Source organism: Mchenga conophoros, linkage group LG14, assembly GCF_057382185.1.
Source record: "Mchenga conophoros isolate Kocher_MC1m ecotype Shallow Benthic linkage group LG14, M_conophoros_male_GT1.1, whole genome shotgun sequence".
Lineage (NCBI taxonomy): Eukaryota > Metazoa > Chordata > Actinopteri > Cichliformes > Cichlidae > Mchenga > Mchenga conophoros.
In genome coordinates, this window is record NC_140539.1 from 26,565,610 (window position 1) to 26,574,583 (window position 8,974).

Consider the following 8,974-nt stretch of genomic DNA (forward strand, 5'->3'; position numbering starts at 1 on the left):
ACAAGTTGTGCCTCCATCGCTTGTGTCCAGATCACAGGCTGCACAGCCGTGCTGCTCCGTCTTTTTCACCGACGTTTACGTGTTTGCGCGTGAGCAGCTGCGGTGACACCCTCACGAGCGATTGATGATCGGGAGCTGCTCGAGGTGTTAATCGCTTCTCGTTACCCCACGTATACTGCACGATGAAGGCCAAAATTGGGCCGATCACCAAATCGGTCGCATGACTCAAAAATCGGCTCAAAATGGGCCAAAAATCGCACAGTATAAGCCCAGCATTACAGCAGCAATGTTTGTTCCCCTCAGAGAAAGAAAAATATGCTGCAAAAGTACAGGGAGGAATGGGAAAAGGAAAACACCTGGCTGGAAAAGTGCACGATAACATCTATAAAGCGCACTGCACTGTATGCCGGCGCACTTTTTCCATAGGCATGCTTCTAATGGTGGGCACATGAAGAACATGAGGGGCGTGAAAGCTCGGGGAACCCTTAACCAATTTTTTGTCCACCAGGCCACGGCAGAAGTAGATATGGTATGTAAGCATTGGTTTGTTTTTGTTTAAACCCTCTGGTTAAGGTTAATATGGGCATGTGCGGTGAATATCAGCGCTATGTGGCCAGAAGTGTGATAATATAATTTATTTTGTGTAATAAACAACTGCAAGGATAGATGATTACAACAAATAGATGACTAATACATAAAAGTAATACATAGATGAATAATGATGATGAGTTAAGATGCGTAATCATGGGAACAAGTGGGTTTACAAACAGGAGCAGCTGATTAGCATTAGAAAAGCTGATACGTCAACTGAAGCCAATTGTACTAAATGCACTATATGTGCACAGTTACAAGAATGATTTTGTTCTATTGTTTTCTATTAATTTATATAATTTTAAGTTAAGCAGGACAGAGTTCTTTTAAAGAAAGATTTACTTATATTCTCAAAAGTTAAGCATGACAGGCTTCTGTTTAAGAAAGAGACCTGTTTTACTGTGTTACTGTTGTCATTTTGAGCTAAAAATAAATGGCTAAATGATCATTTGTTTCCCATATGGTCATATCACAAAGAATATGCATCTACTTAAATCAAATTCAAGTCAAATGATTAAAAAATAATTTCACACACACAAAAAAAGAGCTACCACACTGGGAAGGGTGAAGACAACTGGGTTGCCCGGCCCTGGCCACGAGGTGTCCCTTATTTATTTTTCAGGGAGTTGGCAACCCTACCGGTAGGCGAAGTGATTTTCAACCAATTACAAGATGAATCTGGTAGTTTTGTTGTTGTTAGCTAAGATACTGTCATTAAGAAGCGGCACAACTAATGTGTCTATGTGAGCTAATTTGCGATGTGCACTGCGGGTCGTGCCATCAGTTAACCCTTCGCATGCCAGCTGTGGCACGAGTGCCCAGGGTTGCCGACCCCTGATCTATTGGATAGTTTTCCTCAATCAAGAAGCTGTCAATCAAAATCACTACATCTCTTCCTGCATCTGGAGCTTGTGAAAGACTGTGCGAGATTCCTGTTCACTGCTGAACAGTTACAGCTTCACAGCAAAAATCTTTAGAGCAGGGGTCTCAAACTCGCAGGCCATATGCGGCCCATGTCACCTCAACTTGCGGCTGCATATTGATGTGAAGAAATATTTTTAAAAAACTATTACACGAAAAATTATTTAAGATGACGGCAGAGTGTTACAGGCATGGCCCTTTAAGACTGTAGCCTCATGGGCGGTGTAGTCCTTGCTGCAGGAAAAACATGTGGGACCGCCCCTCCCGCTGTATGTGTGTGAGCGTGAGGGAGGGAGAAAAAGGAACGTTGAAAATTACGAGGTGCTACCGAGCAGAAACGGGAGATGGAAGCATGTAAATATAAAAATAACTACTGCAGCCAAAAAGAGTGCCTGACGAGCCCAGTTGTACGTAAGCTATTTAAACTCGACTGTACACTGTGTTCGGGTTTTCCTCCGAAACAATAAAGTTCTGCTCGAGCAGCCTTTCAACGCCTCTTTCTGTCTCTCGCTAGCAAAGATGACCCAGATAGTAAAGCTACTTCCCGGCTACGAGCCCGACACGGAACCCAAAGTATTAGCCAGAGGTCTCCTTACCATGGTTCGGAGCCGCGGACCTGGCCGAGGTAAGAAGAGAGTTCAAATATGTTGAGAGAGTGGCTGTGTTAGTTCAGTGACAGATTATTTGGAAAGAAAACAGTTTTCACTTGCAGTCGAAAACTAATGTGTACGCTTATGCCTGCATTTTTATACATAAATGTAGCAAAAGTGCTGCCACGTGTCTGGCCAGAAAGAGCTGTTTATTTGGTAGTTCAATGAAACTACTGTACTCTACTGTACTATACTGCTGAGTGACTGTCTTCTGCTCGTCAAATAAATTTCATTGCAGTGTTGACCCTGTGCTAACTTGCATATGACAAATGAAACTGAAAGGCTTCAGATAGTTAAGAGTGAGAAAAAAATTGCATTCATGTTTGCAATTTTGTCTTGTTACACAATATTTGGAATTAAATTAATTAATTAAATAAAAACACTACATTTCAGGAAATATTAGTGGGTGTTTTCGTGTTTGTTTTCTTTGTACTACTTGGACACTAAAGTGGCCCTCCAATGAGATGACAGTGCCAGAAGTGGTCCGCGGCTCATTTGAGTTTGAGACCCCTTGTCATGGTCCTGAGTCTGAGGACTCAGTGTTTTGTGTTTCCTTATGTTTTTGTTCATTCCGAGTGTGTATTCTGTTGTGATTTTGCCATTTGTTAGGTTTCTGTTCTTTGCCTGCCTGCTCCCACTTCTCTGTGTTCCCTCTGTCTGTCTATGGTGTCACCCTGTCTGTTTGTGAAGCTGTCCGTTTAGTTCTGTGTCTTGTTTGGTTCCCCGTGTCTGAGTTTCCTGTTTTATTGTGAAGGTCTCTGTCTGATGTGAGTGTGTTCAGTTTACATTTCCCCTGTCCCGTCAGCTCTGATTCCTCCCAGCTGTGTTGCCCTCCTGTCTCTCATCCCCTGATTACTGGTGTGTGTATTTAAGCCCTGTTTGTTCTCCTGCCTGTTGCTGGTTTGTCTGTGTCAGTCGGTGTTACTCGGTGTTACTCGGTGTTACTCGGTGTTACTCCTGCTCCTGCTCCTGCTCATCTGCCTCTCATCCCTTTGTCGTATGCTCCCAGGTCTGTTATTTTAGTTCTCCCAGTTTAGGTGTTTTCAGCTATTTGTCATGCCCCACTGCTTGTTTGCCACTACACCTTGTAAATAAACTTCACTAGCATTTTCATCCACTGCTTGCATCTTGGGTCCTCCTTCCTCCACACCACACGGCTCGCCTTCCCAGCCGTGACACCCCTGCTTTAGAGCATACTGCTGCTGAAGCTCAATCATCACTTACTGAGTGAAGAAATGGCGCTTTTTTGCTAAATATGCAGAGATTGATGCACACCCATACAATTTATGGTAAAGTGAGCTGCCTTGTATGTACTTATGTTGAAGATGCCTCCTTCTTGTTTTCTCTGAGGCTGCTGTGCCATTTAGAGTAGAAGTGAATATAAAGTATACAGCATATCTTGTCACTGAAAATAGTTTGCACTGTTTATATATTTATATTGTTCACTGTAGTTATTGGTTAAAAAAGCTTTATGTTGTGAAAAACTGAAATCAGGAAATTAGAATTGTTGTCCCTAACTTGTTAATGTATTTACATATATTCTATTTAAAAGTGTGTGTGTGTGTGTGTGTGTGTGTGTGTGTGTGTGTGTGTGTGTGTGTGTGTGTGTTCGAGCATTAAAAATGCTCGAACATTACGAGCAGTTTTTTCTCTAATGGTTAAAATTTTATTTGTTAAGAAGTTCATGAAGTCATTACTAGTTAACATTAAAGGAATGGTTTGCGCAACAGCCTCTGACTTTTTGTCTGCCTGGCTACAGTGCTGAAGAGAAACCTAGGGTTGCTCTTCTTTTCTTTAATCAATGACGGGAATAAAACAATATCCACCAGTGCTCAGTGCATCTTATGCCGGGCTCACACTGTGCGATTTTTGGCCCATTTTGAGCCGATTTTTGAGTCGTGCGACCGTTTTGGCGATCGGCCCGATTTTGGCCTTCATCGTGCGTTGTGCATCGTGTAGTATACGTGGGGTAACGAGAAGCGAGTAACACCTCACGACCAGCTCCCGATCATCAATCGCTTGGTCGCGAGGGTGTCACCGCAGTTTCTCACACTGCGCACGCGCAAACACAAATGTCAGCGAAAAAGACGGCGCAGCACGGCAGTGCAGCGTGTGATCTGGACACAAGCGATGGACGCACTTGTAGAACTTTGGAAAGCTCATCCGAGCCTTTTTGGTGTAACCTCACAAAATTATCACGACCACAACAACCGTGAAAATAGTTGGATGGACATTGCTGCTCAATCACAGCTGCCTGATCAGTGTTTTTCATTAGCAATTTAGCAAAGTTGATGGTGGTGGTGTGTCTGTGTGAGTGAAAGACAGAGAGGGAGAGCAAGCGACAGAATTTCTGTTATAACCTTCATTTTATGGACGCACAGTGTGAGCACTCAGATCGCATCAGAGCATCGGGTCATATAGTGTGAGACCCTGCATCGTGACCTACAAACTTCTAACCCCTACGAGTCAATCGTACAGTTTGAGCAGGAGCTGAATTGCGCGACTGACAAAATCGCACAGTGTGAGCCCGGCATTACTGAGAGTACAGAGTCCAGCACCTCTTCGGGAGACTGGCTCCAGAATCGAGCCAGTTTATTATAACTAGCTGGTTACTTTTCAACCTCATGCACAAGCTCAGGCTGCTTATCCATCAAAATGTAATGTTCCCTGATCCTAAAGCCAAATTGTTCAGTCAGGCATCAGACTGCCAGACTCTGCTCCTGTCCCCTACCCAATAATCAAATCACAGAGCTCTGATAACAAACCACACTGTCGAGGGAAAAATGCCTTTCGTAGGGTGTTTCAAGTAGAGATAGCACGATGCCACTTTTTTATGTCCGATACCGATATCATAAATTTGGATATCTGCCGATACCGATGTGAATCCGATATAGTGTGTTTTTTAATTAATAAAACTGTTTTTTTTAATATCTTGCTGCATTTTGTATAAGTTCATAACCAAGTTTAAATAAACAACAACACTAAAGCTATTCTGTTATACCTGTATGTGTAAAAAATAAAAATAAAAAAATACACTGCACCCAAAATATTTCATAGTTCAGCAATACTGATCAATCTAATAAACCTAAACCTACTCCATCCTTCCTATTCTGGTATTTTGTGCGCATGCGCCAACCAGCGTGCAGCCTGTTACAGTCGCTCCTGCTTTTCTCTTAGTTTAGCTCTTTTTTTCTTACGTATTCTTTTTTTTTCTGACTTGTATTTTCATCCGTTTTCTATCTCTTACTCAATCATGTGGATTGAGAGAGTTTTTGTTCTTCTGGTGGCCGTGGAACTGTTACTTTTATCAAGGAACGGGACCGCGGCACATCTCCTACACTCACGGACTGTTTACTCCAGAGATCAGCTGATCGCCCTGATGCCGGCCGGCTCGCTGGCCAGGCCCGCAGAAGTACCAGCTGAAATTTGGAGGAAAACACATCGGGGATGCAGAGGTCAAGGACAGAAAAGAAGAAAAAAGGTGACGGTGAGACAGCGGAGGCTCGAAGCAAGGAGGAGGTTTAAACCGTGTCTGCCGTCTATCGTGATGGGAAATGTGCGATCGTTGGCAATTAAAATCGAGGAGCTCTCAGCACTGGTACGGAGTCAGAGGGAATACCGAGAGTGTAGCCTGATGTGTTTCACCGAATCATGGCTGCACCAGGACATTCCCGATGAGAATGCTTCCGTGGAAGGCTTCCAGACTGTTCGGGCGGACGGGGACAGCATTGCTAGCGGTAAGCGGAAAGGAGGTGGGCTTGCTGTTTTAGTTAACAATCGGTGGTGTAACCCTGCCAACATAACAATCAAAGAAAGGATTTGTTGCCCGGACACTGAACTGTGTGCTGTTGGACTCAGGCCGTATTATTTACCCAGGGAATTCTCTCACGTCATCTTGGTGGCTGTTTATGTTCCTCCCTCTGCTAACCCCACAGCTGCATGTGACACTATCCACTCTGCCATAGCTCGGTTACAGACTCAGCACCTGGGTGCCTTTATTGTGATCTCGGGTGACTTCAACCATGTATCACTGGACAATACACTACCAACATTCAAACAATATGTGGACTGTCCCACCAGGGGAGAGAAAATCTTAGACTTACTGTATGCTAACGTCAGGGATGCATACAGCTCCTCCTCCCTCCCCCCACTTGGTAGGTCAGATCATAACCTGATTCACCTCATCCCCCGCTATGTGCCAATTGTGAGGAGGGAACCTGTGACCACCAGGACTGTTAGGAGGTGGTCAGAGGAGGCAATAGCAGAACTACAGGGCTGTTTCGAGGTGACCGACTGGGAAACACTCTGTGAGCCTCACGCCGAGGACATCAATGGGCTTACTGAGTGTATCACAGACTACATAACTTTCTGCACCGACTCCGTTGTTCCAGCTCGGACTGTTCATTGTTACCCAAATAACAAGCCGTGGGTGACTAAGGACAGCAAAGCCCTCCTCAACAACAAGAAGAGGGCTTTCAGAGGGGGCAACAAAGAGGAGGTGAGGAAGATCCAGGTGTTACTAAAGGACAAGATCAGAGAGGCTAAGGACAATTACAGGAGGAAGCTGGAGTGGAAACTCCAGCAGAACAGCATGAGAGAGGTGTGGAGGGGCATGAAGACCATCACTGGATTCAGGCCAACCAACAGCAGGGGAGCTGAGGGAGGTGAGAATAGAGCCAACAAGTTGAATCTGTTTTTCAATAGATTCGACACCACAGTGTCTGCTCCCACCCCCACAACCTCACCTGTAGTCAGCCTGGAATCCAGAGCCACACCACTGTGCCAGCCTCTCTCTTCACATGGCGCTGTTGCCTCCTGTGAGATTCCTGACACCCCTCCCCCACCCATCACCTTTACTCAATACCAGGTTGAATGAGGAGACTTCACTCAGGCAAGTCTGCTGGACCAGACGGAGTGAGTCCCCTTGTCCTCAAGACCTGTGCCCCCCAGCTGTGTGGAGTCTTTCATAAACTGTTTATGCTGAGTCTGAGTCTGCAGAGGGTCCCGGTGATGTGGAAGACATCATGCCTCGTCCCTGTACCAAAGACGCCTCGTCCCAGTGGCCCCCAGGATTACAGGCCCGTGGCACTGACCTCTCACATCATGAAGACCCTGGAAAGGCTCATCCTGGACCAGCTGCGACCCATAGTAAGACCACATCTGGATCCCCTTCAGTTCGCTTATCAGCCTCGTCTCGGAACTGAGGACGCCATCATCTACCTGCTCAATCGTGTCTACACCCATCTGGACCAGCCGGCGAGCACTGTGAGGGTCATGTTTTTTGACTTTTCCAGTGCTTTCAATACCATCAGGCCGACCCTCCTGGGTGATAAGTTAGCAGCGATGCAGGTGGATGCTTCTCTGGTGTCCTGGATTGTTGATTACCTGACAGGAAGACCACAATATGTACGTCTCCCACAGTGTGTGTCTGACAAGGTGATCAGCAACACAGGGGCACCACAGGGGACTGTCCTCTCCCCCTTCCTCTTCACCCTCTACACCACAGACTTCAGCCACTGCACAGAGACCTGCCATCTTCAGAAGTTTTCTGATGACTCTGCGGTGGTTGGATGCATCAGCAGGGATGATGAGACAGAGTACCGGGCTGTGGTCGACTCCTTTGTCACGTGGTGTGAGCAGAATCATCTGCAGCTCAACGTGGCAAAGACCAAGGAACTGATCGTGGACTTCAGGAAGACCAGGAAACACTCGACCCCTGTTTCAATCCAGGGGGTCAGTGTTGACATTGTGGAGGACTATAAATACCTTGGAGTACACATTGACAATAAACTGGACTGGGCTAAAAACACCACAGCACTTTACAGGAAGGGCCAGAGTCGTCTCTATTTTTTTGAGGCGACTGAGGTCCTTCAACATATGCCGGAAAATGCTGAGGATTTTCTATGAGTCTGTTGTGGCCAGTGCGATCCTCTATGCTGTTGCATGCTGGGGGAGCAGGCTGAGGGTCGCAGATGCCAACAGACTCAATAAACTAATCCGTAAGGCCAGCAATGTTGTGGGGATGGAGCTGGACTCCCTCAAGGTGGTGTCGGAGAGGCGGATGCTTTCCAAGATAAAGACAATGTTGGATAACACCTCCCACCCACTCCATGACATGCTGGTCAGTCACAGGAGCACGTTCAGTGAGAGACTGAGATTACCGAAAAGCACCACTGAACGACACAGGAAATCTTTCCTGCCTGTGGCCATCTCCCTGTACAACGCATCCACTTAACACACTGTTTGCTGCTATAACTACACATGTTTCTTTTTCAGCTATTTATTTATGAGTGACTTATGTATGTATGTATGTATGTATGTATGTATGTGTGTATATATATGTATATATTGTACTATTCTTAGTTAGTGTATTGTCTGCCTTGTCTTAATGTTGGTTTATAATGGAGCACTGTAACAAAACATAATTTCCCCCAGGGATCAATAAAGTATTCTGATTCTGATTTTAAAGAGTACTTAGCAGAAATATTATGCAACCTAACTAATAGGGTTGCAAGCTCCCAGCAAAAAAAAATAGGGAACCACCCTCCACCTCATGATGCTTAATAGACGTAATCGACTTTAATTTGATGCAGTGTGAAAAGAAATGCACAGAAATAAATTATTTTTCGTGAATAATTAAATAAATTCAACATCTTTCTTCAACAGAATTGCAGACTGCACAGATGGTATCTTTCCAAAGGAAAAAGTAGTATAGCTTACTAGGGTATATTAGACTTAACTGTTACTATATACAGTAATGGACTTCTATACATTTTACATCAGATTAAAACTTTGGGTGTAAGATTCAGATA